The sequence below is a fragment of the Meles meles genome, chromosome 6 (assembly GCF_922984935.1).
Source record: "Meles meles chromosome 6, mMelMel3.1 paternal haplotype, whole genome shotgun sequence".
Taxonomy (NCBI): Eukaryota; Metazoa; Chordata; class Mammalia; order Carnivora; family Mustelidae; genus Meles; species Meles meles.
The window spans coordinates 116,099,498-116,126,702 of NC_060071.1; the positions used below are offsets into that span (position 1 = coordinate 116,099,498).

A 27,205-nucleotide genomic window follows, 5' to 3' on the forward strand; every position below is an offset into this window, starting at 1 on the left:
GTGCACATATTATAGTATTTATCCTGTGTAGTATGTTCTGAGCTTCATGGATCTGGTTTATTGTTTATCATCAAAGACATTTTTTCTGTTACACTGGTGTTGATTTGTTGCATTTCCTTTTGATTTTTTTCTTACTCATAACTGTGCTTACAATACCCACCTGTTCTTGCATGTTGTTTGCTTTTTCCATTAGTGCCCTTAGTGTATTTATCATAGCTATTTTTAAACTCAGTGATAATTCTAAAACCTCTGTGATACGTGAGTCTGGTTTTGAGGCTTGCTTTGTGTCTTCAGATCATAGTTTTTGCCTTTACAATGCTTTGTAACTTTTTATCGATAGCCAGACATGTTATATTAGGTAAAACAAACTGAAATGATTAGGCCTTTAGTTGAGGTTTTATGTTTATCTGATCAGGAGTTAGGCTGTTTACTATGTTCCATAGCAGTGGTGTCAGAGGCTAAAATTAGTAGTGTTTTTGTCTGCCCTGTTGGTTTCGGGTTTTGTAGAGAATCCTTTAATAGGGTCTGAGGCTTGCAGTTCTTTTATACACATACATGCATATGTATACACACACACACACACACACACACACATATATTTGAGAGAGAGAGCATGAACAGGGGGAGGGGCAGAGGGAGAAAGAGAGGGAGAACAGACTTCCTACTGAGCAGGCAGCCTAATTCGGGGCTCTGTCCTAGGACCCTGAGACCATGACCTGAACCAAGGCAGATTCTTAACCAACTGGGCCACCCAGGTGCCCCTACAATCAAGAGGTGGTTGCTTAACTGACTGAGGCACCCAGTCAGTGGTGCCTCATATTTATTGGCATGCCCCATAGTTATTTTATTAGAATAACTAATTGTGATTGGTGTATTTGGTCCCAGTGTTTTAGTGAGCCTGATTTGGTTATCTCCTTAGCCCATGTTGAAGAATGGAGGGGTTGGAATTGGATATTTACTTTCCCTCTGGTTTGGTTAGATTCTATAAAACCTTGGTTTGTCAGACTCTATAAAATTCTAGTTTCTTAAGCTTTATTAAATAGTTTTTTTGTTTTGTTTTGTTTTGTTTTTACAGACAGTCCTTTTAAAGAATAACAGAGAGTTCTGGGCATATTTCAAGATGGTTACTTTTCCCCTCCCCTTCTGGAAATAAGAGTTTTTTCTCAGACTCTCCCAGTGAGAATCTGATAGGGTTATTGGAGGTAAAAAGTCAGGAATGCATGAGGACCTTTCAAAGACTGGATTCCCTCTCCATTTTTCACTCCAAGTTAGTTGACACAGAGCCTCCATCAAATTGTTGATTATTGTTAAAGTATTCCTATTGATCCTGGCTCCAGCTAAGGGCTTATTATGTTCCTAGGCTTCTGAAGCTCCCACACTGTGATTTTCTGTATCTGCCTGTCTGTGTCTCTGGTTTTCAGGGTAACAGTTTGCCCTCTGAGTTCAATTCTCTGACGGATCTAAGAAGAGCTGTTGATTTTCAACACCCCCCCACCCCCCGGCAAAGTCAGTCTTTCTTTCTTTCTTTCATGAGAACAGGAGTGATGAATTATAAGCTCTTTACATGTTGGATATGATTGAAGATTATTTTTGACTCTTTTTGGCAATTTTGTAATGGTGAAACTTGGTATGATATCCTCTGTCTGATTTGACAGTATTTTGGAATTTGATTTCCTTCTGGCATGAGGTTTGCACAGTTTGAGGTAATGTATTCTAATTTGCAGGAATGAGTATAGAACTTTTTCAGAGGGAAATTGATCTTAGGACTGACTCTTGTTATTGGTGAAATGACTCATTCTTAGTCCAGTTACTATTCTTCTGTTTGCAAGTGTAGTTTGGGGACACTGGCAACCTTTCCTTTGTTTCCTATGTTAAATAATCAGAGTTTCATTTTTATACTCTTGAACTATACAAAAAATATTTTTACAGACTTTTTGGGTGTAGGTTCTTGTCAAGTTTCACTAATTTGCACTTATGGTAACTATACTGTTGATTCTGGGAATGGTTATCAAAACATTGTGCTGGCGCTCCTGAGTGGCTCAGTCGGTTAAGCACTAGCCTTCGGCTCAGGTCATGATCCCAGAGTCCTGCGATGTAGTGCCGCATCAGGTTCCCTGCTCAGCAGGGAGCCTGTTTCTCCCTCTCCCTCTGCTGTGCTCCCCTCTGCTTGTGCTTTCTGTCTCTGTCTCCCTCTCTCTGTCAAATAAATAAATAAAATCTTAAAAAAATTATAAAAACAAGAAAGCAACAAAACAAAAACCTTGTGCTGATACTTTGGATTTATGAAATTAATTGGATGGCTCATTCAGACTGGATGTATTAATTTAATTAATACATTGTTCACTAATTATTTTTATGAGTAGAGGATAGAGTAATAGTGTTAATCCTTACATTTCTATGATGTGGTAAAAAAACAAAAACAAACCTTAATGTACATCATGAATTTAGTGCTTAGATATCTTGACTTCAGTGCTTCAATATCTTGGTTGAAGTATGAAAGAGAAATTAGCATATATTATATGTTAAATGTTTTTTTTCTTTTAAAAAACATTACATTAAAAAATCACTATGTTATAGGTAATTCGGACAACTGTTTTATTAAAATAAGAGAATCATCCTTTATCCCAGAGTTTAACATGACAATAGCTACCATGTGTGAGTATATGGTTCTTTTAGTTCTTTTTCATATATAGATTTTTTAACATAGTTTTGATAATAATTTCTTTTTAAATTTGTGCTTTTTGTAGTTAGTGTGTTTTCTCATTCTGTATTACTGTGTTTTTAATAGTATGTTTTTTCATAGAGTGACATACTGTTAGGTTGGTCAGACTGACAGTTTATTCTGTTATCACTGTGATGAACTGCGTATGCATTTAGCTTTCCCATTTCTTTTGATTTAGCTTAAAACAATTTTTTTAATCTTTTTTTTTTTTAAAGATTTTATTTATTTATTTGACAGAGAGAGATCACAAGCAGGCAGAGAGAGGAGGAAGCAGGCTTCCCGCTGAGCAGAGAGCCTGATGTGGGACTCGATCCCAGGACCCTGAGATCAAACAATTTTTTTAAAAATTTTATTGTTATTTTTTTTAAATTAGGTAGACTCTGTGCCCAGCGCAAGGCTTGAACTTATCACCCTAAGATCAAGAGTTGAATGCTCTAATGACTGAGTCAGCCAGGCACCCCCTGATTTAGCTTTTCTATGTTTGTGCCATTTCCTTGCCTGGATTTTTACAAGTTTCAGTCTCTTTCTTTATCTTTCTTTTCAGGAATATTTTATGTTTTCTCTCCCAGTGCTAATTAACTTTTATTGGATCTTGAAAATATTTGTTTTCTTACATGATTAGAAAACAGTTCTTTAGGACTTACATTGCCATAGTGATTCCCATTGTTCTCTTCTAAAAATTGAAATTTTGTAACTAGGTGATAAAAATGTCACTTTTTTACCAAGTGTCGGACTTGGTATTCTGGACTCTCATACTTAGGTTGTAAGTAATCTGTAGTTAAATAATTTAATATTTGTGTTGTACTTAAAAATTGAATTTTTCCTCACTGACTTTATATTTGTGGGTTTCATTTGATGTCTTTGTTAGGATTCCTTATTAGATTTCTCTGCGTTCTTCTGACTTTTCCTCTACTGTCACTTGTGTTTAGGCTTGAACTGGGTCTAGCCTTTTGAGTGGAAAGTCAGTAGTGATAGAAACTTCTAGAAACAATTAGTTAGTCTGATGATCCTGAATCTACTTCCTCACCCATAAAAGCTATTAAAGGATTGTCTAGGACCTTCTATACTGCATATTCTCTTCTGACTTTCTAAGTTGACATTTTATAAAGTATTTAGCTTTTTTCACTCTTGTCATCTTTAAGGTATTTTACCATGAAAAAAAAAAAAAACCAAATCATGTTTCTGTTGAGATATAGGTGAACCCAAGGGAAGGAAAATATCATGCAGAATTGTTGGGTTCATTTCATTTAAAAGCAGTAAAATTCCATAATTGGAATTTGTTCTTATTCTTTGCAATTTTTTCAGGGAAGATAGGATTTAAATATAGGTATATATATATATATGTATATATATGATATATATATGTATATATATGTATATGTATATATGTATATATAAGTGATATATATATATATCACTTAGGAATATCTGTATTGGTTGGCATTTAAAGTGATGTATACAAGGATGCTCATCATATATCTTTCTGTTCTTACTCCTTTTTTTTCCTGGTCTTGATTTCTTGCCCTTTCTCCAACAAATTTAATGAACAACTGCTATAATGTTGGACACAAAATGATTAAGACCCTGCCTCTAGAAAGCTGATAGTTTAGTAGGTGAGCTGGAAATGTATGTCAGTAGTTGCCACGTAGGAAGTCCCCTAATTTCCTATATAATAATATGTTCCCCAAAATGTGTTTGAAAATAAATAATTCACATGGCAGAGAGTTAGGAGGTGTTTGGGTATTTCAATGGGGAGTTACTCCATAAAGCCAAAGTGTGTCATTATAAAACATCTAATTCTAGGGTGAATTTAGTTGGTTGGCTGGGTGGCTCAGTTGTTTAAGCATTCAGCTTTTGGTCTCAGTTCAGGTCTTGATCTCAGGGTCTTGAGTTTAAGCCCAGGGTGGAGCCTACATAAAACAAAAACAAAAACGTCTAATTCTGTTTCCTAGGTATGTTGTCTCTCTTGGGACTAGGAATCCTATTTGGTGTACAACATCAAACGTGTCTGAGTGGGATTGCTAGCTGTGCCTGAGCTAAGCAAATGGATCTTGGCCCAACCTCCTTGTAGAGAGAGGTGCAGCCTCTGGGATTTGAACTCTGTTACTGGGATGGTAGGCATATGAAGCTGGAGGAAAAGGATCCTTCTCACCCTGCTGTGACAATATGAGCTGGGTACTTAAAGCATGTCTCCCACTCATATATTTGATTACCTGATTACTCATATATTTGCAACCCGGCAATACCTATAGCTCTGCACTGTCCCAAGGGAGAAATTACGGACTGTTGGAGTTTGGCCTGGGAGAGAGTAGTCCAGACAAGAGGACACCTATCCTGCAGGATTTTAGAGTGACAGCTTCAGTCCCTCCTTCATCCTTAGCCATCCCAACTTTTGTGTATTTGTGGCCAAGGCTTTGTCTGTAGAAGGACTGGGAAATGAGGTAGGAAGAGTTAATTTTTTTTCCACCATAGGCCAGGATAATAACAAATGTTTACCTCAACTTCAGGGAGGCCTGGCTTCACACTTCTTCCACTCCTTGGCATTGTGAGCTACCAGAGCTTCATGCAGTAACCACAGTCATTAATAAGATGATGTCTAAGAGACTGAATTTGGTGTCCTAAAGGTAGTTTAAGGGTATTAGTTTGTAATGTGAAATGTGTTGAGTTGTGTGAAATTTAGTCCTGGTCTGCTTAGTGTGGTAAGTATAATTGGCATATTTGTAAGACTTAGTAGGAGCACACAGGGAGGAATAATAAATTGTGCCTAGAAGATAATGAAAAGGTTTACAGAGGAGGGGATACTCAAACTCTTTAGTAAATGGGTAGCTTTGAAAGTAGATTTAATAGTGGAAATTCCTGCCTGAAAATACTGATATCTTAAGACCTCAATCAAATCAGATAGGGCTGTGGTCCAGAATACATTATTTGTCTTGAATTTCTTTATACCTTAATTCTTTATACACAAAATTCAGTAACTTCTAAGCTGCCTTTAGTAAATTTTCATTGTGACTTATACGTTAGATGATTAAATGTTTTTTTAAGTAGAATCAGTTCCTCTATTTTAAACTTGTGATTCAGACACTGTGCTGAATGCCTGAGACAGCCACAACATGTGACATGAATTAAGTCTTAAGAGGCAAAAGTCCAGAGGAAAGACAGAAATCTCTAAAACTGTGACAAGTGGGGAATTGTGCTCTTAAAAAATGTGCCTTGTGAGAGTAGGGAGGGAGTGACGATATTCTGAGTGGAGAATGAGAGAGTTTGAGAATAGTGCTGGATGGAGATGACAGTTGAGTTGATAGCAGAGATACTTTTAAAGCTAACCTTCCAGTACCTGGTCTCTAAGTTTTCTTTAATCCTAGACTTAATTGGTTAAGTTACAATCTTCCATAACATTTAGTTATATATATGTACAAGTAGAATTACTACTCTTAATAAGGACTCTCAGATTTTGCATGGTTCAGGATCAATAAAGCAAAATTATATTTTCTTTGGTATCTTATTTTTACTCATAATACTAATAAATACTACTATATTACCACTACTGCTCCTGTAACTACTCCTATCATTACTGTTATTAGTATTATTATTATTATTACTGTTATTAGTACAGTGTTCTAATGCTATTAACCCTTGTCTTCTTCCTAGGAACCACTTTTAAGTTCTTTTTTTTAAAAATTATTTTTTAATAGTAGTCACTATTACTGTCTGATGTGGGGCTTGAACTCACCACCCTGAGATTAAGAGTCACGTGCTCTACCGACAGAACCAGCCAGCCACACCTATAGTTTTTTTTTTAAGTTCTTTACAGTTTTAAGATAGGAGAGTATATCAATTTTTAGAAGGCTTTTCAAGATTGATTAAAAAACGTGATTATTTCACAGAAACTTATTAATAAAATTATCTGCATTTTCAAAGAAGTCTTCTGATAATTCAAGTTCTAGTTATGTTTTTCTTTATGTTTCTTGATAAGTATTATTATATGTATGGTAATATGATTGAGTTCTTATGATTAGATTTATTCCAAATAAAAATTAATCCTAAATATAAAGGTTTTTCTACTGAAGTATATACTTTTTTTGTTACTGACCAAAATATATATATATATATATTTACTTTTAGGTCAATCAGGTGTTTGTTTTAGAATTTCTCTAGAATTCATAAGCTATGGAGTAAGGCATATATGGTCTGATTCTTGGATACTAGCTGTGTTTGGTTAGTTAATTTTAGATACTAAATTTCTACATCTGTAAAATGTAGATAAATAATAAGTGCAAAGTCTTTAGCTCAGTGCCTGGCATGAAGTAGTGGGTCAATAAATGTTAACTATTACCGTTAAATGAGTTAGGAGTTAGGTCTCTGACCTTAAATGTGGACCTTGGAGACTAGGAATACCTTGGGACCACCTTGAGCCCCTATATGGAAAAGACTGCCTATAAGATGACCTATTCTGGGTATGCCTTTCTGACCTGAAACTAATCAAATGCCTATGCACTTTGCTGAAAAATATTTAAAGAACTCTAATATTGCAAAAACAGTGTACAGGAGAAACTCTAAATTTTGTCATAGCATGAGGCTACAGGTTGACTAGATATCACTATGATGTAAGTATAATCACAGAGCAAGAGTTGATGAGAGAACCTTTTTCACAGCCCCTGGTCTGGGTAAGTTTGGTTTGGGATAAGATAGAGGAATCTGAGCCATAGAGCCAGTCGTGCCAAACAGTAGGGAGAAGTGTCCTTTTTTTTTTTTTTTTTTTTTTTTAAAGTTCCAGATTAAAAAAAAAGCACCCTGTTTTAGATGTTATCAGGCATCAGAGGTAGCTGATGAAGGTAGCAGAAAAGTTAGAGACAAATGTAGCTAAATCTAAGTTCTATCTCCTTTAATCTTTTTAGTTAGAGGACCAGGTCTGTGAAATGTTGAGAACCCTCTAAAGGGACTCCTTGAAGGGCAAATGCTTGAGAGCTCTAATTTTTTCCCTGTATTTCCTTTTGGAAAGTGGAGGTTAGCAGTGCATTCACAATTACAGAAACCTTTGTATATATGGTTACTATTCTGGAAAGAGACATTCTGTCTTCCACTCCAGATGGTTATCTTAGATACTTAGGTTTTTAGAACAATAATGTCACTGTGGTTTAGGTTCTGAGTTAGTAGCTTGAGGAAATTTGATACAGGCCATTGAAGAATAAAAGATAAATCTCATTTTAAAAAATGTTATTTACTGTGCCACCAGGTAGTAATGACTTGTAATATGGAAACATTCTTAAAAATCCTAGGAGAGAGCCGCCTGGGTGGCTCAGTGGGTTAAAGCCTCTGCCTTTGGCTCAGGTCATGATCCCAGGGTCCTGGATGGAGCCCCACATAGGGCCCTCTGCTCAGCGGGGAGCCTGCTTCCCTCTCTCTCTCTGTCTGCCTCTCTGCCTACTTGTGATCTCTGTCTGTTAAATAAATAAATAAAATCTTTAAAAAAAAATCCTAGGAGAGTTGTACTTTGATGATAGTTTAATTTATTATGTGCCTTTGCACTTTGGGGGTTTAAAAAAAGTGCTGCATGGGGAGGGGATGGCTTAAAAACAAATTGGGTTCTTTTACACACCAAGAAGTTGACAGCTTGACTAATTGTAAATGAAAGTGGAATTACTATTATTTATTTATTTTTTAATTAATCAGGCTCCACACCCGATGTGGGGTTTGAACTCCACAACCTGGAGATCAAGAGTCACATGCTCTACTGACTGAGCCAGCCATATGCCCCCAAAGTAGAATTTTTAATTTGTTTAGTTCTAGATTCTAGGAGGATGTTTTACAAAACACCTAGTCTGCCAATCAGTAAGTTGGTACTTTTCATACGTATTGTTAAGTTAAAAACTGGAATTGGTTGAGTGATAGTATTATACATGACACTTTATCGAAGATTCATTGACAGCCTCATATAAACTCTTCCTGATCACTCAGTCTAAAATATCTATTTTTTTATCGTATCATCTTACTTATGACACTATTATGTACGTATGTGCACACGTGTTTGTATTTGTTTATTGACTATTTTCTTATCAGAATGAAATTCCATGAGTTCTTTTTCTTTTATCATCAAAACATTTATTAAATGCTTAACTTCATGTGACCTGAGTTGTGACTAAGCTTGTTAAAGATTTGAGTGCCTGACTAAAACCAGGAAAACTGCTGCCTCCTTTTCATGTTCACAGAGCAGCTTCTGCTCTGTGGGCCAGAGCAGAGTTGGGCCAGTCCTGTTTCCTGCAAAGGAGGGGATACATGTACCAGGGCAGGATTCTGCTAAATGGAATGGAGCCAGGGGTCAGGACACTAAGCCAGCCCTTCCAGCCAGCCCTTTAGGAGATATCCTGAGCACCTAAAATAGCACGTGACACATAGTAGGGATCAATAAATATTTGATGAGTGGGAGATTTTCTCTTTTCTTTCTTCTCTCTTTCTTTCTTTTAGAGGGGAGGAGTGTCAAGGTTCAGATTTGAATAACATATAGGTAACTTTAAGTTATTAATTTTCAGAAAGATGATGCTGGGAAAGTATATTTGCATAATAAAGGGATACATTTCAACATTTTTAAAATGAAGAATTAAGAACTCATTAGTTTTAAGGCTTGCCAGTGTTCATCATTGTAATCTGCTAAAGGAAAATATCAATTGTGATAATTAAATTGAGAATACAAGAAAAATTTTGGTAAAGTGATAATGTTTATAACAAAAATACAAATGAATTTTTAGAAAAGCCTGAATATTATGAAATCTCCAAAAGTTAAAAAGTCAAAGCAGAGTGATGCAGTGCCTGGCAGAAGTCCCTCCATCTGCGGTGTTGTGCTGTTGGAAAGAGAGATGGATTTGTAAATCCAGAGTGAGATTCTGCCTACCGAAGCCACTACTGTGCAGAGACCCTGGGTGAAGCCTCCTTCATCATGTCTTCCCAGGAGGCAAAACTGTCAGCTGAGGACTTGGGGTCTTAGAAGAAAGAAGGAGAATACATTAAACCCACAGTCCTTGGATAGGATAGCATTGAGATTCACTTCAAAGTGAAAATGACAACACATCTCTAGAAACTCAAAGAATCATGCGTCAGAGACAGGCAGTTCCAATGAATTCACTCAGGTTTCTTTTTGAAGGTCAGAGAATTGCTGATGATCACACTGCAAAAGAACTGGGAATGGAAGAAGTGATTGAACCTTATCATTCAAACGGGGGTCATTCAACAATTTAGATATTCTTTTTATTTTTTTCTTTACTCTCAATCCTTTTTTATTTTTAAAAATAGTTCTTTTGTAATGTGATGTTAAAAATGGAATTGAAAATCTTTAAAACATCTGGTAATTTGAATTCTAGTACTTGTTATTCATTATCACTTGTTTTTATTATGCTGAGCTTTAGTGATCAAACCTAAGCCCCCTTCGTATTGCCCTCTCCTTTTAAAAAATTACATGTGTGCACAGAAAGTCCACCTTTTCCAGCATTGCATTCACAGGCAATATGAGTATTCATGAGTTTCCAGTTGGCCCTGAAATTCTAGCATGTGATACTTCATTCCTAGACTGTAATTTTCAGTGGGAAATGCAAGTTTTTCAGAGAACTGAACTGTGGAAAAATGATCTTTCCTTAATCTGAAGGTACTTTAAAAATTTGTGGGTCTGGACCAAAAGGAGAGAAGTATCAGGCTGGAGTTGAGATGATAGAGATGGTGAGAGTTATGACTAACTCCAAAGATGGCTTCACTGAGGAGAAGGCATTTTAAGATAAAAGAAGTCTTGTCAGAAAATCCGGAAAAGTTCTAATGTAATTAGCAGTTAACAAAGTTATTCATGCAGAAGTGTGTATAAAAGAACACTGCTCTTTTTAATTTTATTTGTACTTTTTGGCCTGGGATATAGGTTTTAAATGGAAATTGTCTGTACCAGCTTCATTAAAATAAAGTGTTTATAAAAACCATTAAAAAGGGGCTCCTGGGTGGCTCAGTGGGTTAAAGCCTCTGCCTTCACCTCAGGTCTTGGGATCCAGCCCCACATAGGGCCCTCTGCTCAGCGGGGAGCCTGCTTTCCCCTTTCTCTCTGCCTGCCTCTCTGCCTACTTGTGATCTCTGTCTGTCAAATAAATAAATAAAAAATCTTAAAAAAAACATTAAAAAAAGGGTCAAAGCAGAATCTCTGAAGTAGACATTTATTTTAGAATCTGAAAGAGAAAAAGAATAAAATTAGGTTGTAAGTAGACTCGGTATTGACAAGGCAGGCCAGTCTGAGGCTAAATGTTCTCAGCCAAAACCAGATGTTAGATGGAGGAACCCAGAAGTACTATCTTCAGCCTACTTTTGAATTGGACTACATTGGACCTATCATAGACTCTTGTTAAGAACAGTGACTAAGTTCACGTTCAGGGCTATCCCCAGTGCTCAGTGTAGTTCCTGGTAATTAGTATTCTCTGCAAAATTTTTTTCTTGAAAAAGGTGAATTAATCTGTAGGTAGTAAATTATAGAGAGCTGACTTCAGACATTTTGGGGGGTGTTGTTGCCATGGGTTTTAGCCGTACCTGCTCCTGTATCATTTTTCTTTGAGTTTCTCTTAACCTTTTAGGGTGAAGGATCAGAATTTGTGCCTTTGGCCCTTATTAAGAATATGCTTTGAATTATTTTCTGCATTATTCTTATCTATAGCTGGACCCCCCCCCCCCTTTTTTTCCCCATAAAAGGCAGAGGGCAAGCTTCTCTAGTTTTTTAAGTTCTGGTAGCTGAAATTTGAGTCTCTGACCAGTGTACTAATAGATGGAAAGTCTTATATTTATTTTCTTAGTGAAGTTACTTTAAATAAAATTCCAAAGGGTTTAATCTGTATTAAAGAAATCTGTATTTCTGCTAAAGAAATCTGTATTACTTAGTGATGTGAAGTTATAGTGATTGATTTAAGGGATTAGGAATGAGTCATCAATGCTTTTCTCTTGCAGTTAGTGATTTCAAACTTTTTTTGTGTTGGTAACAATGAACTTCTTGCTGACATGAAGATATTCAGAGTTGCCTTTGCTTGTATCTTCTTGGAATGAAAGAGGTGGATTAAGTTGCCTTTTACTAATGTAAATATGAAAATAATTTAGTCTAGATTTTCTTACTAGGCTTTTATTTCACTTAGACCTTTTTTTTTTTTTAATCCCAAAGATACACTCCTCTCATTTTAATACATGTTAAAACTGTATGAGTAAGCTCAAATATGTAGTGTGCCTCCCCTTCGGTCTCAGTAGCCATATTTTAAGTGCTCTGTAGCAACATATGGCTAGTGTTTATTTTATTGGGCAGTTTAGGTATAGAACATTTCCTTCTCGCAAATATACCTGATATAGACATTTTCTCTTATAGATTTTAATGATCTAGGTAATTACAATTTTTAAGGTAAAATTCTTAATATTTTTAAAGACATTTGTATTACAAAATTTATTTTGATTATTCTGTTATATCATGGACATTCTAATAATTTTTGTTATTCTGTTTTAAAATGCCATTTTAAAAAATATTTTATTTATTTGTTTGAGAAAGAGAGAGAGAATAAGAGAGAGACTGTGAGAGGGGAGAGGTCAGAAGGAGAAGCAGACTCCCAGCCGAGTAGGGAGCCCCATGTGGGACTTGATCCAGAGACTCCAGGATCATGACCTGAGCGGAAGGCATTTGCTTAACCAACTGAGCCATCCGGCACCCCTAAAATGTCAGTTTTGTCTAATTTTGAGACTAGCTTGCATTTTGTAAAATAATTTAATGGGAAATTTTGATATAGTAACTAGAAATTGCCCTTATAGGTAACACAGAACATTAATCTTGTTAAATGAAGTAATGAATATAACTGAAAATTCATCTTAAGGCTTTTATGATCAGTATTTTAGGAATGTGGAACTTTCAAAACAGGCCTTTAGCTCCTAATGTGTTTTGGTTAAACATGATAATGACTTTGTCGCTATAATGATGGGCTTACAGAAGTTGCTGATTAGATATTAGTTCTTTTAATACATAGATTTCATTTTCTAGAGCATGTTTCCCCAAATTAGATGATCATAAGAATTCCCTGAGGAGGGACACCTGGGTGGCTCACTCAGTTAAGCATCTGCCCTCTGCCTTTGGCTCAGATCATGATCTCAGGGTTCTGGGATTGAGCCCCATGTCAGAGCAGGGAGCCTGATCTCCCTGCTTCTCCCTCTCCCTCTGCCTGGTCCCTCTGCTTGTGCTTTCTCTCTCTGTCAAATAAATAAATAAAATCTTAAAAAAAAAAATTCTCTGAGGAGTTTTTATTTATTTTTGAAGAACTTTTTAAAGATACAGATATCCAAGGCATATATATTATAAGCCATATGTATTAATAAAATCCTTTGTATACATTCCTTAGTTTTAACTCCTTGAGATAGAATTGTTGGCTCAAAAGATTGAATTATTTTTTAGATTTTTCATTCAAAGGAATAAATATCCTTCAGAAAGTTTGTACCAATTTATAAACTTTTCTTCACATTTTCTCTACACTGGGTATTATGGAATTTTTAATATTTCTCAGTTGATTAAAAGATCTCTTATTTTAGCTTGTATTTACTTATGAGTGAGAGTATTTTTCAAAAATTTTTGATAGACATTTTTTCTTCCCTTTAATTCTGTCCCTCTGTCCCTCCCTCTCTCTCTCATCTCTTTCCCTCTTTTTCCCTCCCTCCCTTTCTGTCTCTCTCTCCCCCTCTCTCTTCCTTCTTCCCTCTATCTTTTCTTTCCTTTCCCTCCCTTCCCTTTCTCTTCCCTCTCCTTTTCCTTCCCCTTTTCCCTCCCCTCCCCTCTCCCTCTGCCTGGTCTCCCTGCCTCTCCCCTCCAGCCCCTCCTTTCCTTCTCCTCCCCTCCCCTTCCCTCCTCTCTTCTACTCTCTTCTCCTTTTCTTTCCTTCAAATTTCCTGTTTTTGATATCTGTTGTTTCGCATACCTAAGGTTCATTTTGATCATCTGTAAGTTGAATGATAGGGCTAGAAGGCAATGACTAAAAACAATAATTGGTGTTCAGAAGGGTGGTGTGATTTTGGTTATTGAGCCTGGTACAGATTTAGTTAAAATGTTAAATCTATCACAGATCTGCAGTATTCTTTGTACATATTTCCATCTTTTCTCTCATAAATTATATCTTTTAGGAATGGTCCTTTTCAGTTTGACAGTGGAGGAATTGGATTTAAGATTTTCTTATGAACAAAGGAAGTATTTTGCTACTATCATTCAGAAAACCAATCATTATGTTTGGTTCTGGTTGTTACTGGAATCCGTTTGAAATAATGCCATTAATAATGCCATCTAACACAACTATTTATATTCATTTCTTGCCTATGTATAAACATGATAGAACAGAAATCCCTTAATTATAGGGACCTATTATCTTTGTGTTGCTTGTGCCTCTTAGTATCTGGCCCTGTAAAAGAAAACTCATTTCCGGTATTCACAACACTTCTGAAACCAGATTTGTGGGTTTCCTACACCAAGCAATTCTTTAGTTTTCAGGGAATACTAACCAAATAATTAGCATAGACCATAGACTCCAGAGGTTAAGGACCCAGTTCCACAAGACTACCCTTAATGTCAGATGTTAATTGGGAGTAGTAAGTGCCCAGGTTACCCACACTTATGTCTGACTTGGCTACAAATTGGCGGGATCCCATGACTTCCTCCTCAGATTTAATAATTGGCTATTATGGCTCACAGAACTCAGAAACACTTACATTTATCATCTTATTACAAAAGATATAATTAAAGATAATGATGAACAACAAGATGGAGAGATAAATAGGATGAGGTCCAGAAGGATCCTGAGCACACAGAGTAGAGTGTGCCACTCTCTTGACACATGGATGTGTTTACCAACTTGGACAATCTGTAGGCCCCAGTTTAGGGATTTTTAGTGGAGGCTTTATCACATAGACATGATTAGTTATTAAGTCAATGTCTAGCCTCTGTCTTGTCCCTGAGGATAGGGCATGGAGCTGGAAGTTCCAAGCTTACGATCTGTGTTTGGTCTTTCTGGTGAAAAGATTGAATATTGAATATTCAAATATTGAAGCTATCCGGGAACCTACCAAGAGTAGCCTCATTAGAATGAAAGATGTTCCCATTAAGAAGTTCCAAGGGATTTAGGAACTCTGTGTAAGAGGTGTGTGTTCATCTGGCCACAGACAACTGCGTTCAATCTGAATGGGGTCTCACAGAGGGAGTAGAGGTGCTGGCACTGGAAAGAGTCCTTCAGAGTGCCCAGGGGCTCTAGTTTCCATGTGCAGAAGGATTTGACAGCTTATTATCAGCCTGAGGTTTCAGGGTTGCAGGAGGATTGTGACTAAGTGACTGGGACAGCACTCCACTAGAAGTCCTCACCCACTTGTCCAACACTACTCACCAAGTCCCTACTGTAAACTGGTGGAGAGCCTCTTTCTACTTCAGTGTCCCTTGAGTGCCCTCTACTGAAAAAGCTTAGCATAGTGCTCATGTTAAAGGAATAGTTAAAGGGGTCTCTATGTATGTGTCCATAACTGACATATACGGATAATACCTAAGTTTGTTTATCCAATTATCTGTTGATGGACAGTTTTGGTTCTTCCTATTATTAGTTTCTGTAAGTAAAGCTGCCATGAACATTAATATACAAGTTTTTGTATGGACACATATTTTCATTACTCTTAGGTAAATACGTAAGTGTGGAATGACTGGATTGTATAGTAGGTGTCTGTGTAAATTTTTAGGAAATTGCCAGATTGTTTTCCAATGTGGCTATATGATTTTTTTTTGTTCTTGCTGGCAGTTTCTCTGTATCTTATCAATATTTGGTATGGGTTATTCCTTTTAACTTTAGTCATTCTGTTAGGTGTATAGTACTATCTTGTGTTTTAATTTCCACTTCTCTAATGACTAATGATATCGAGAATCATTTCTTGTGTTTATTTTTTTTTGGTAAAACGTCTGCTCAAATCTTTTACTTTTTTAAAAAATTGGGTGGTTTTCTCATTATCGAGTTTTGGATGCTTCTTTTTTTTTTTTTTTTTTGAGTTTTGAATGCTTCTTCTATATTTTTGATTCTGTAATTTGCAGAGGTTTTTTCCTGGATTGTGGCTTGTCTTTTCATACTTTTAACAGCATTTTTTGAGGAATAATAATTTTTAATTTTGATGAAAGCTCAGGCTATCAATTAATTCTTATATCCATCATGTTTTTGTATCTAAGATATTTTTACCTAATGCAAGGTTATAAAGGCTTTCTCCTAGGATAGTTTCTGGAAGTTTTATGGTTTTAGGTTTTTTGTTTTGGAAATAGTTTTTTGTTTTTGTTTTTGTTTTTAAAGATTATTTATTAGAGAGAGAGAGAGCATGCGTGCATGGGCATGCACAAGCAGGGGGAGGGGGAGAGGAAGACAAGCAGACTCCCTGCTGAGCAGGGAGCCTGACAAGGGGCTCAGTCCCATGGCCCCTGAGATCATGACCAGAGCCAAAATCAAGAGTTGGATGTTCAACCCACTGAGCCACCCAGCTGCCCCATGGTCTTTGGTTTTATGATTAGTACTATGATGCATTTTGAATTAATGTTTTTTATGTAAAGTAAAAATTGGAAAAGTTTTATTTTTTTGCATAGCAATTTGTTGTCTCTACACTTTTTGTCAAAAATCAGTTGATCATATATGTGTGAGTTTATTTCTGATTCTCTAATTTGTTCCACTGATTTGTCTCTTTCAATGCTACTGGTTGGATTACTGTGGTATTATTAAGAAGTCATGAAACCAAGTTGTGTTGCTCATCTAAGTTTGTTCTTTTTCAGTGTTATTTTGGCTGTTGTGCTGGTTATTCATTTATTGCCTCTCAGTTCTAGATTCACCCTTTATGCTTGTTCAGTGAAAATGGATCTGGCCCTTTTAGTATTTCTCTTTTACCAGCTTTTGCAGTGTTAAGCTTTGTCAATATAGAGTGCTACAGACACATTCTAAGAGGAAAGAGTTTTGCTTCTTGCTTTTTGTGTGCGTGCTTGCTTCATAGGCTCCAGTATCACACTCAGTTTCTCTAGAACCAACCCACATGGCTTCCTTAGCGTATGGTTCTTGCCACATGTCTGACTTCACCAGCACTAAGCTTCTACAGAGCTCAGAGGATAGCAGTAACCCAGCAGCCAGAGACCCAAAGCTAGCTGCTCTTTGTACCTCTCATGTGGGTTTGTAGCAGAATGCCTTCATAGGATACTTCCAGATGAACAGCTTTTCCTAGACCCTATGAACGGATTTCTGGCAAGTTGCACAAGGCAGATTTCCAGCAAATTCTGTTGGCGTGGCACCAGAACAATTTATCTGTCATTCAGTGACCTAGGACTGTGCTGTCTCCAAAAGGTCCAACCTCAGGCCTGGAACGTCTAGGGAATTGGAGGAAGCACTTGCTTAGGCATGCCTTTCTCAGCCCTAGGAGGTATTAGCTGCTCTTATATTCTTGAGTATTTTCTGTGCTTCTCACTAGTTAATTGTTGTTATACCAGCCCTTGTTATAGTTAATGATTCTTTATACTTAACTTTTCCTTTTCAAATTTCTGTGTGGCTTCTCTTGCCTGATTGTATCTAGAATGATGCAACCCCTTCTAGGTTTTTTATATTTCTATGTGAATTTTAGAAGCAGTTTCTAAATGTCTAAAAAAAAAGCCTACTGAGATTTTCATAAATATTCATAAATCTGGGGGAATCACACTGGGATCTATAGATAAATTTGGGGAGAATTGGCCTCAGTAGTATTGGGTTTTTCGATTCATGAATGAAGTATCACCTTTTATTTAGATTTTCAGGTTTTTTTTTTTTAAGATTTCATTTATTTGTTGATTTATTAGAGAGAGAGTACATGCATGGGGGGACAGGGAGAGAGGGAGCAAGAGGAAAGAATCTTTTTTGTTGTTGTTGTTAAAGATTTATTTGTCAGAGAGAGAGTGTGTGCATAAGCAAGGGGGGTGGCAGGCAGAAGGAGAAGCAGGCTCCCTGCCCTGCAAGGAGCCCAGTGGGGGACTCTATCCCAGGACACTGAAGGCAAATGCTTAACTGACTGAGCCACCCAGATGTCTTGAGGGAAAGAATCTTAAGTAGACTCCACGCTGATCTTGGTTCCTGTTGTGAGCTTGATCTTGTGACCCTGAGATCATGACCTGAGCTGAAACCAACAGTTGGGACATTCAACCAACTGAGCTATCCAGTTGCCTCTAGAATTTCAGTCTCTTTTAGCAGCATTTCATGGTTTTTTTTATACTGCTCTTTTCCAGATTATCCCTAAGTGTGGTATATTTTTTATGCTCTTATAAATAGCATTATTCTTTTTAAATTCCACTTTCCAGTTTTTCATTGCTAATATATAAAAATGCAGTTGATTTTTATGCCTTTAACCTTGCTAAATTAATTTTTTAGTTCTAGTAGTTTTTTTGTTTGTTTGTTTGGTAGATTCCACCAGATTTTCTACACAATCATGTCTTCTGTGAATAAAGAGAGTTTTACTCTTTTCATTTCAATTTGTGTTCCTCTTATTTCTTTTTCTTGCTTGACCTCATTGGGTAAACTCTCTGGTATAATGTTGAAGAGATATGGTGACAGGACATTCTAGTCTTGCTTCTAATATTAGCGGGAGAATATCCATTCTTTCATAATTAAGTATGATGTTAATTGTAGATTTTTCATAGGTACCCATTATTATTAGTTGATTAAATTAATTTCTATTACGAGTTTGCAGAGACTTTTCAAATCAGGAATAGATATTAGATTTTGTCAAATGCTTTTGTGTGTGTGTCTGTTGAGATGAGACTTACTATTTATTTATGTTTTAGCTCTAGGTAATGCAAACATCTGTTGTTTTGTTAGTACTTTTTTTTTCCCCAAAAATGACCTCCTTCCCTAAAAAAAGTCAATTAATCTGCATGTATAATACCTGGGTTTTAAAAATATTTTATGTGCAATATCATCTCTAATTGGTTAAAATATAAATTACAGTAATGCTAATGGAGTCCAATTATTGAGCTGTGTTGTGAAAAAAAAAAACAGAAAAGTCTGAGAAGTAGCCATAAAATACATACCTACTAAAGATATTTTAATTGAGAACAATTGTTTTAACTCTAAATTTATATTTAACATTATTGAAGGGAGACAGCTATAGGATACAGATACTTAAGGGTCTTTGGTAAGTGTTTAAGAAGAAGTGAAAACAATAGATGAATTACGTGAAGAAAAATTTAAAGCATAGAGGCTTAAAGATTGAGAAAAGCAAATAAGTAGACCTAACAGAACACAAGGGGCTCAGAAAGTATGCAATTGTTTCTTATAGACAATAATTGGAGTTAAGGCAATGTAGCTGGTGGCTTTGGTGAAGTGGAAAGGATTACCTTGGGATAATGGGTTTAAATCCTGTATTTTCCACTTGCTAACTCAGTAAGTTTCTTAAACTAAGTTTCTAATTTCTCATCTGTAGAATGAATGTAAGAATATTTATCCCAAGGGTTGTAACGAAGATTAAATAGAATCAGTTACATAAAAGTGCATAGCAGTATAGGTAGGTGCTTAATAGTTTGTCTTTGTTTTTATTATTTTTTTAAATGACCAATACAAGCATTACTTTTCTGTTGCCTATTTCCCTGGTGATTATATATAAACACAGAAGTAGGGCCCACAGTTACTTTGAAACCCATCGAGAAAATAAAAACTGAAGTGAATTCCTGCTGTGTTGACCTCCTAGAACTTCTCATAGTTTGAAAGAAAATTAATCAGAGCACTGTGAGCATAAGATTATATTAGAAGATGTTCTGAAGGAGAGTTCTAATTTGAGGAAGGATGGCAGAATTTATAGGGTATTAGCAGGAGGGGTTAGATATAGTTCAATTAGTTTTGGGGGAATAGTTGGTCAAGGATGACTCTAAGAGAATTGATCTTGTAAATTAGTAGCCATTGGGCAGATTTTTTCAAGAAGTTTGAGGAGAAGCAGCTGTGGGGGTCAGTCAAAGACATGAGAGAGAGGATCAATGCAAAGTTCTCAGGCTTTTAGTATCTGCACAGTAGATTTTTCTATCATTGGCTCTTCCAGTCTTTTCTTCCTGCACCCCCATGACTAGTACAAGGGCCCTTTATCTTGGTCATGATTTTAGACCCTTGATTTTAGACCCTTTCTAGCTCGTGATCTCAGAGGTAATATCTTTATGAAACTATAAAGAACAAGGAATTAAGTATTTTGTAGAACTAGAAAGTTCCTTTAGTCTTTGCTTCCAGCCTTCTTTGTATTGTGTTTTGGATTATATTATGTAGATGCTCTGCAGTAGAGGCAATGGTAACGTATGATAACAAAAAGCTTCGCTTCAAAGTAGACAAATGGCTGGAAGGGAGATTCAAGTAGGGTTTTTGCAGCAGCTCTTTTAGGTGATGACACAGCTTCAACTTAAATTGCAATTGATTTTTTTCTTTTTATTTTGCCTTATCTTTCTGTGATGATTCTAGTAGAAGTCAAATGAAATTATTTTTGATAGCTGGGTTTGTGAACATTGGTATTTGCATCTAACCTTCCAAAGCCTACCTGTGCTTTCAGAGAGCTCCGCTTGTGACTAAATGGATCATCTCTTCCCTTGTATCTATTTAATGCATTACTGGTTTCTGGCAGCTAGTACTTAACATTGTTCATTCCTGAGTTTGGTGCTTCAGGTGATTTCTTTGCCTTTATGAGGTACTTTCTGACTGTAGGTGAATCCATTCTCCTGTAAATATAATCTGTGCTTTGAAATTAAATTATCCTTGTCCTCTTTGAATACATAAATCCTTTTATTATCTGATAGTTTGTGCCTCTCCTTTTGTGGCTTCCTGTGTTCCTTTTGTAATGCTTACTTAGCTTTTAATTTAAATACAAGATTGCCTTAGTTAGCATCCAAGGAAGACTTTGGCCTATTCAGATATTCAGAAAGTATGAATATTTGACCACCATATTTAGGATTATTGTGACATTTCGTTCTAATTTTTCAGAATATAGAAGAGAAGGCAAATTTATTATTTTTTTCCTAATCAAGCTTACCATAGGCCTTGTACTTTTCAAAATAGCTTGAGTGGGAAAAAAAAATATATGAAGAATGACATATCTGCTATTTCTACATGGATGTACTTACCATAACTGTAAAAAATATATTTGATTTACTGTGAACCTCTCAAGGTAAATGCGTCAGATATAATCAATATTTTAGTATTGTCATTTATAGTTAAGCACTTTCCCGTAAATTATGAGAAAGTTATTTATGTTTTTTTGTTTGCAAAATATCACAAATATTTCTATAATGTGGCTTTCTTTTTTTGATAGTCAGAGGAAGTTAAAGATAAGATTTATCTACAAGTAAATAGTAAGTCACTGGTGAGAATCTTTTCTACCTCATATATTACTGTGCTTCTTACATCTCATTCTCCTCCATTTGTAACATTTGCTGATAAGATACAAATGTCACTATCTTAGCTTTCTTTAATTTTCTGAGAAGTATCATTTATAGCCTTTATATCTTTTAATCTTAGGAACTCTGGAAGTCTTCACCCTTTATTTCTTCTAAAGAAAATAGCTTCCTTTGCTCTTTAGAAAAAATATTTTACTTATTTATTTGAGAGAGAACAAGCAGGAGGGGCACTGGGAGAAGCAGACTCCCTGCCATGCAGCGAGCCCAGTATGGGGCTCTGTCCCAGGACCCTGAGATCATGACCTGAGCCTAAGGCAGACACTTAAAGACTAAGCCACCCAGGTCCCCAAATCTATACTCCTTTACCAAGCTCTCCCTATTTCCCACACCACCCAGTCCTTCGCAGACACTTTTCTACCCTCTGTTAGTATGATTTGGATTGTTTTTTTTGCTTTTTGTTTGTTGGTTTTTTTTTCTTTTTTTTGGTAGATGCTACGTGTAAGTGATAGCATGCAGTATTTTCTCTGTCTGGCTTATTTCACTTAGTATAATACTTCTAAGATTTATTCATATTGTTGGAATGGCAGAATTTCTTTTTCTCATGGCTGAATAATATTGCATATATACACATATATGTATACGCATACACAAACACATGCATACACATACATATATACATATACACCCCACATAATATATCCATTCATCTGTGGATGAATACTTAGGTTGTTTCCATATCTCGGCTATTGTGAATAATATTGCAGTGAACCTGGGAGTGTCCTGATCTTGTTTCTATTCCCTAAGGTGTATACTGAGAAGAGGAATATCTAGATCATTTGGGTAATTCCGTTTTTGATTTTTTTGAGGAAAGCTCCTTACGTTCTCCAAAGTATGCTGCATCAGTTTACATTGCTACCAGCAGTGAACAAGCGTTCCCTTTTGTTCACACCCTCACCAACACTTGTTAAATTACATTGCTTTTTTTGGGATAGCCCTTCTAACAGGTGTGAGATTATATCTCATTATACTTTTGATTTACAAAACTGTATATTTGGTGATAACTAGTAATACTGAGTCACCTTTTCACATACCTGATAGCCATTTATAGGTCTTCTATGGAAAAATGTCAGTTTTAAAATCAGATTTATTTATCAATTGATTAATTGCTACTCAGATAGTATGAGTTGTTTGTATATTTTGGATATTAAGCCCTTATCAAGTATATGGTTTGAAAATATTTTGTCCCATTCTGTAGGTTTTCTCTTCATTTTGTTGATGATTTCCCTTGCTGTACAGAAGCTTTTTTTTTTTTTTTCTTTCTTTCTTTAAAATGGAGGTATTATTAAAGCACAGTGACAGGCCAGGAGGCAGGAAGAGCTGCTACTGTTCCCTGCTGCCCAAAAGTTTTTTTAGTTTGATATTGTCCCATTTGTTTATTATGTTTTCATCACCTTTACTTTTTGTGTTTTGAAATTGAAAAAAAATCATTGAAAACTGATGTCAAAGAGCTTACCCCTTATGTTATCTTCTAGAAGTTTCATCGTTTCAGGTCATTTTGAGTTGATTTTTGTCTGTGTTATAAGACAGGAGCCCAGTTTCATTCTTTTGGTTGTGGCTGTCCAGTTTTCCCAGCACCATTTCTTGAAGAGACTATCCTTTTCCCATTGTATGTTCTTGGCTTGTCAAATATTAATTGACCATATATATGAGAGTTTATTAATTAACCGTATATGTATGAGTTTATTTCTGAGCTTTCTGTTTTGTTTCATTGATTTGTATATCTGTTTAAATGCCAGTGTTGTTTACTATAGTTTTGTAGTGTACTTTGAAATTAGGAGGTGTGAGGCCTCTAGCTTTGGTCTCTCTCAAGATTCCTATGGCTATTTGGGGGCTTTTGTGGTTGATTACAAATTTTAGGATTATTGGTTTTAGTTCTGAGAAGATGCCATTGAAGTTTTAAAAGGGATTGCATTGAATTTGTACATTGTCTTAGGGTGTTGGACATTTTAACAATATTCTTCTAATCTGTGAGCACAGATTTATTTGTGGTTTCCATTTATTTGTGTCTTCTTCAGTTTCTTTCATTAGTGTCTTATAGTTTTCATGCACAAATCTTTTGCTAAATTAATTCCTAAGTATTTTTTTTTTTTGATGCAGTTGCGAATGAGGTTTTCTTAATTATTCTTTCTGTTAGGTTGTTGTTAGTATATATAAACACAACTTGTTTATAACAACTTCTTGTTGTTAGTATGTATAAACATAACTGATAATTTGTATATTGATTTTGTATCATGCATCTTTGCTGAATTTGTTGATTGGTTCTAACAGCTTTTTGGTGGAGTCTTAGTATTTTCTGTATATAATATGTCATCTGCAAATAGTGAGTTTTACTAACTCCTTTCCAATTTGGATGTCTTATTTCTTTTTCTTGCCTAATGTCTCTGGCTAGGATTTCCAGTACTGTGTGGAATGAAAGTGGCAAGAGTGAGCATCCTTGTCTTGTTCCTGATCTTAGAGGAAAAACTTTTAGCTTTTCACTGTTGAGGATGACTGTGGGCTTGTCATATGTGACCTTTATTATGTTGAGGTATTTGTTGAGAATTCTTAATCATTAAAGAATGTTGAATTTTGTTAAATGTTTTCTTCATCTTTAGAGATGATAATTTGATTTTTGGGGGGTAGGGTGGGGTGGAGAGGGGCAGAGGGAGAGAGAGAATCTTAAGCAGACTCCATGCCTAGTGTAAGAGCTTGATGTGGGCTTGATCTCACAACCCTGAGATAGTGACATGAGCCAAAATCAAGAGTTGGATGCTTAACTGAGCATCCAGGTGTACTCCAGTATGATTTTTATCCCTTCATTTTATGTGTGGTATTACATTTACTGATTTGCCTATATTGAACCATCTTTGCATCCCAGGGATAAAACCCTCTTGATCATGATATGTGATCCTTTTAATATGTTGTTGAATTCTGTTTACTAATATTTTATTGAGGATTTTTGCATTCATATTCATCAGGGATATTGCCCTGTAGGTTTCCTTTTTATCGTGTCCTTGTTTGGTTTTGATTATAAGGATAATGCTGGCTTCATACTGTGAATTTGGAAATGTTCCCTTCTCTTCAAGTTTTTGGAAGAGTTTGGAAAGGATTGATAATACTTCTTTTTTTTTTTTTTAAAGATTTTATTTATTTATTTGACAGAGAGAGATCACAAGTAGACAGAGAGGCAGGCAGATAGAGAGAGAGAGGGAAGCAGGCTCGCTGCTGAGCAGAGAGCCCGATATGGGACTCGATCCCAGGACCCTGAGATCATGACCTGAGCCGAAGGCAGCAGGCGGCTTAACCCACTGAGCCACCCACGCGCCCCGATAATACTTCTTTTTTGAATGTTTGGTAGAATTTACAAGTTAAGCCATCTGGTCCTAACTTTTTTGTAGGAAGGTTTTTGATTACTGATTAAATCATCTTACTAGTAATTGGTCTGTTCTCATTTTCTGTTTCTTCATGATTCAGTCTTTGTAGGTTGGTATATTTCTAGGAATTTGTCCCTTTCTTAGGTTGTCCAATTTGTTGTATGTAATTATATAGTCCCTTATGATCCTTTATATAATGTGTGATATCATTTGTAATGTCTCCTCATTCATTTATAATTTTATTTAAGTTCTTTCACATTTTTCTTGGTTAGTCTAGCTAAATGTTGTCTATTTTATCTTTAGAAAAACTAGTTCTTAGTTTCATTATTTTTTCTAATGTCTTTTCAATTTCTGTTTCATTTATTTCCCCTCTGATCTGTGGTCTTTCTTTCTTTTTTTTTTTTTTCCATTTTATTTATTTTTTCATTGTAACAGTATTCATTCTTTTTGCACAACACCCAGTGCTCCATGCAAAACGTGCTCTCCCCATTACCCACCACCTGTTCCCCCAACCTCCTACCCCTGACCCTTCAAAACCCTCAGGTTGCCCAAACCTCCCACCCCTGACCCTTCAAAACCCTCAGGTTGTTTTTCAGAGTCCATAGTCTCTTATGGTTCGCCTCGCCTCCCCAATATCCATAGCCCGCTCCCCCTCTCCCAATCCCACCTCCCCCCAGCAACCCCCAGTTTGTTTTGTGAGATTAAGAGTCATTTATGGTTTGTCTCCCTCCCAATCCCATCTTGTTTCATTTATTCTTCTCCTATCCCCCTACCCCCCCATGTTGCTTCTCCATGTCCTCATATCAGGGAGATCATATGATAGTTGTCTTTCTCCGATTGACTTATTTCACTAAGCATGATACGCTCTAGCTCCATCCACGTCGTTGCAAATGGCAAGATTTCATTTCTTTTTTTTTTTTTTTTTTTTTTTTTAAGATTTTATTTATTTATTTGACAGAGAGAGATCACAAGTAGGCAGAGAGGCAGGCAGAGAGAGAGGAGGAAGCAGGCTCCCTGCTGAGCAGAGAGCCCGATGCGGGACTCGATCCCAGGACCCTGAGATCATGACCTGAGCTGAAGGCAGCGGCTTAACCCACTGAGCCACCCAGGCGCCCAAGATTTCATTTCTTTTGATGGCTGCATAGTATTCCATTGTGTATATATACCACATCTTCTTTATCCATTCATCTGTTGATGGACATCTAGGTTCTTTCCATAGTCTGGCTATTGTAGACATTGCTGCTATAAACATTCGGGTACACGTGCCCCTTCGGATCACTATGTTTGTATCTTTAGGGTAAATACCCAGTAGTGCAATTGCTGGGTCATAGGGTAGTTCTATTTTCAACATTTTGAGGAACCTCCATGCTGTTTTCCAGAGTGGTTGCACCAGCTTGCATTCCCACCAACAGTGGAGGAGGGTTCCCCTTTCTCCACATCCTCTCCAGCATCTGTCATTTCCTGACTTGTTAATTTTAGCCATTCTGACTGGTGTGAGGTGATATCTCATTGTGGTTTTGATTTGTATTTCCCTGATGCCGAGTGACATGGAGCACTTTTTCAAAAATGGAAAAATGTTCCATGCTCCTGGATTGGAAGAATAAATATTGTGAAAATGTCTATGCTACCTAAAGCAATCTACACATTTAATGCAATCCCTATCAAAATACCATCCATTTTTTTCAAAGAAATGGAACAAATAATCCTAAAATTTATATGGAACCAGAAAAGACCTCGAATAGCCAAAGGAATATTGAAGAACAAAGCCAAAGTTGGTGGCATCACAATTCCGGACTTCAAGCTCTATTACAAAGCTGTCATCATCAAGACAGCATGGTACTGGCACAAAAACAGACACATAGATCAGTGGAACAGAATAGAGAGCCCAGAAATCGACCCTCAACTCTATGGTCAACTAATCTTCGACAAAGCAGGAAAGAATGTCCAATGGAAAAAAGACAGCCTCTTCAATAAATGGTGCTGGGAAAATTGGACAGCCACATGCAGAAAAATGAAATTGGACCACTTCCTTACACCACACACGAAAATAGACTCCAAATGGATGAAGGACCTCAATGTGAGAAAGGAATCCATCAAAATCCTTGAGGAGAATGCAGGCAGCAACCTCTTCGACCTCAGCCGTAGCAACATCTTCCTAGGAACAACGGCAAAGGCAAGGGAAGCAAGGGCAAAAATGAACTATTGGGATTTCATCAAGATCAAAAGCTTTTGCACAGCAAAGGAAACAGTTAACAAAACCAAAAGACAACTGACAGAATGGGAGAAGATATTTGCAAACGACATATCAGATAAAGGGCTAGTATCAAAATCTATAAGGAACTTAGCAAACTCAACACCCAAAGAACAAACAATCCAATCAAGAAATGGGCAGAGGACATGAACAGACATTTCTGCAAAGAAGACATCCAGATGGCCAACAGACACATGAAAAAGTACTCTTTCTTTTTTTTAACTGACTTTGGGTTTAGTTTGTTATTTTCTAGTTCTTTAAAAAAATCTTTTTTTCCTTGAGTAAATTTAGGCTGTTTATTTGAACTTTTTCTTTTTTTCTTAATGTGGGTAGTAATTGCTATGAACTTATTTCTTAGATGTGCTTTTGCTGTAGCCCTTAAGCTTTTATATTGTGTATTTCCATAT

At 36.3% G+C, this 27,205-nt stretch overlaps 1 protein-coding gene and 1 pseudogene across 6 annotated transcripts in view; both read left to right on the top strand.

Moving 5' to 3' along the window:
* FUT8 (fucosyltransferase 8) overlaps positions 1 to 27,205 on the top strand; it is a 398,079-nt gene that overhangs the window by 150,498 nt on the left and 220,376 nt on the right. The window lies entirely within an intron of this gene.
* Positions 9,654 to 9,952, top strand: LOC123943859 (annotated as a pseudogene).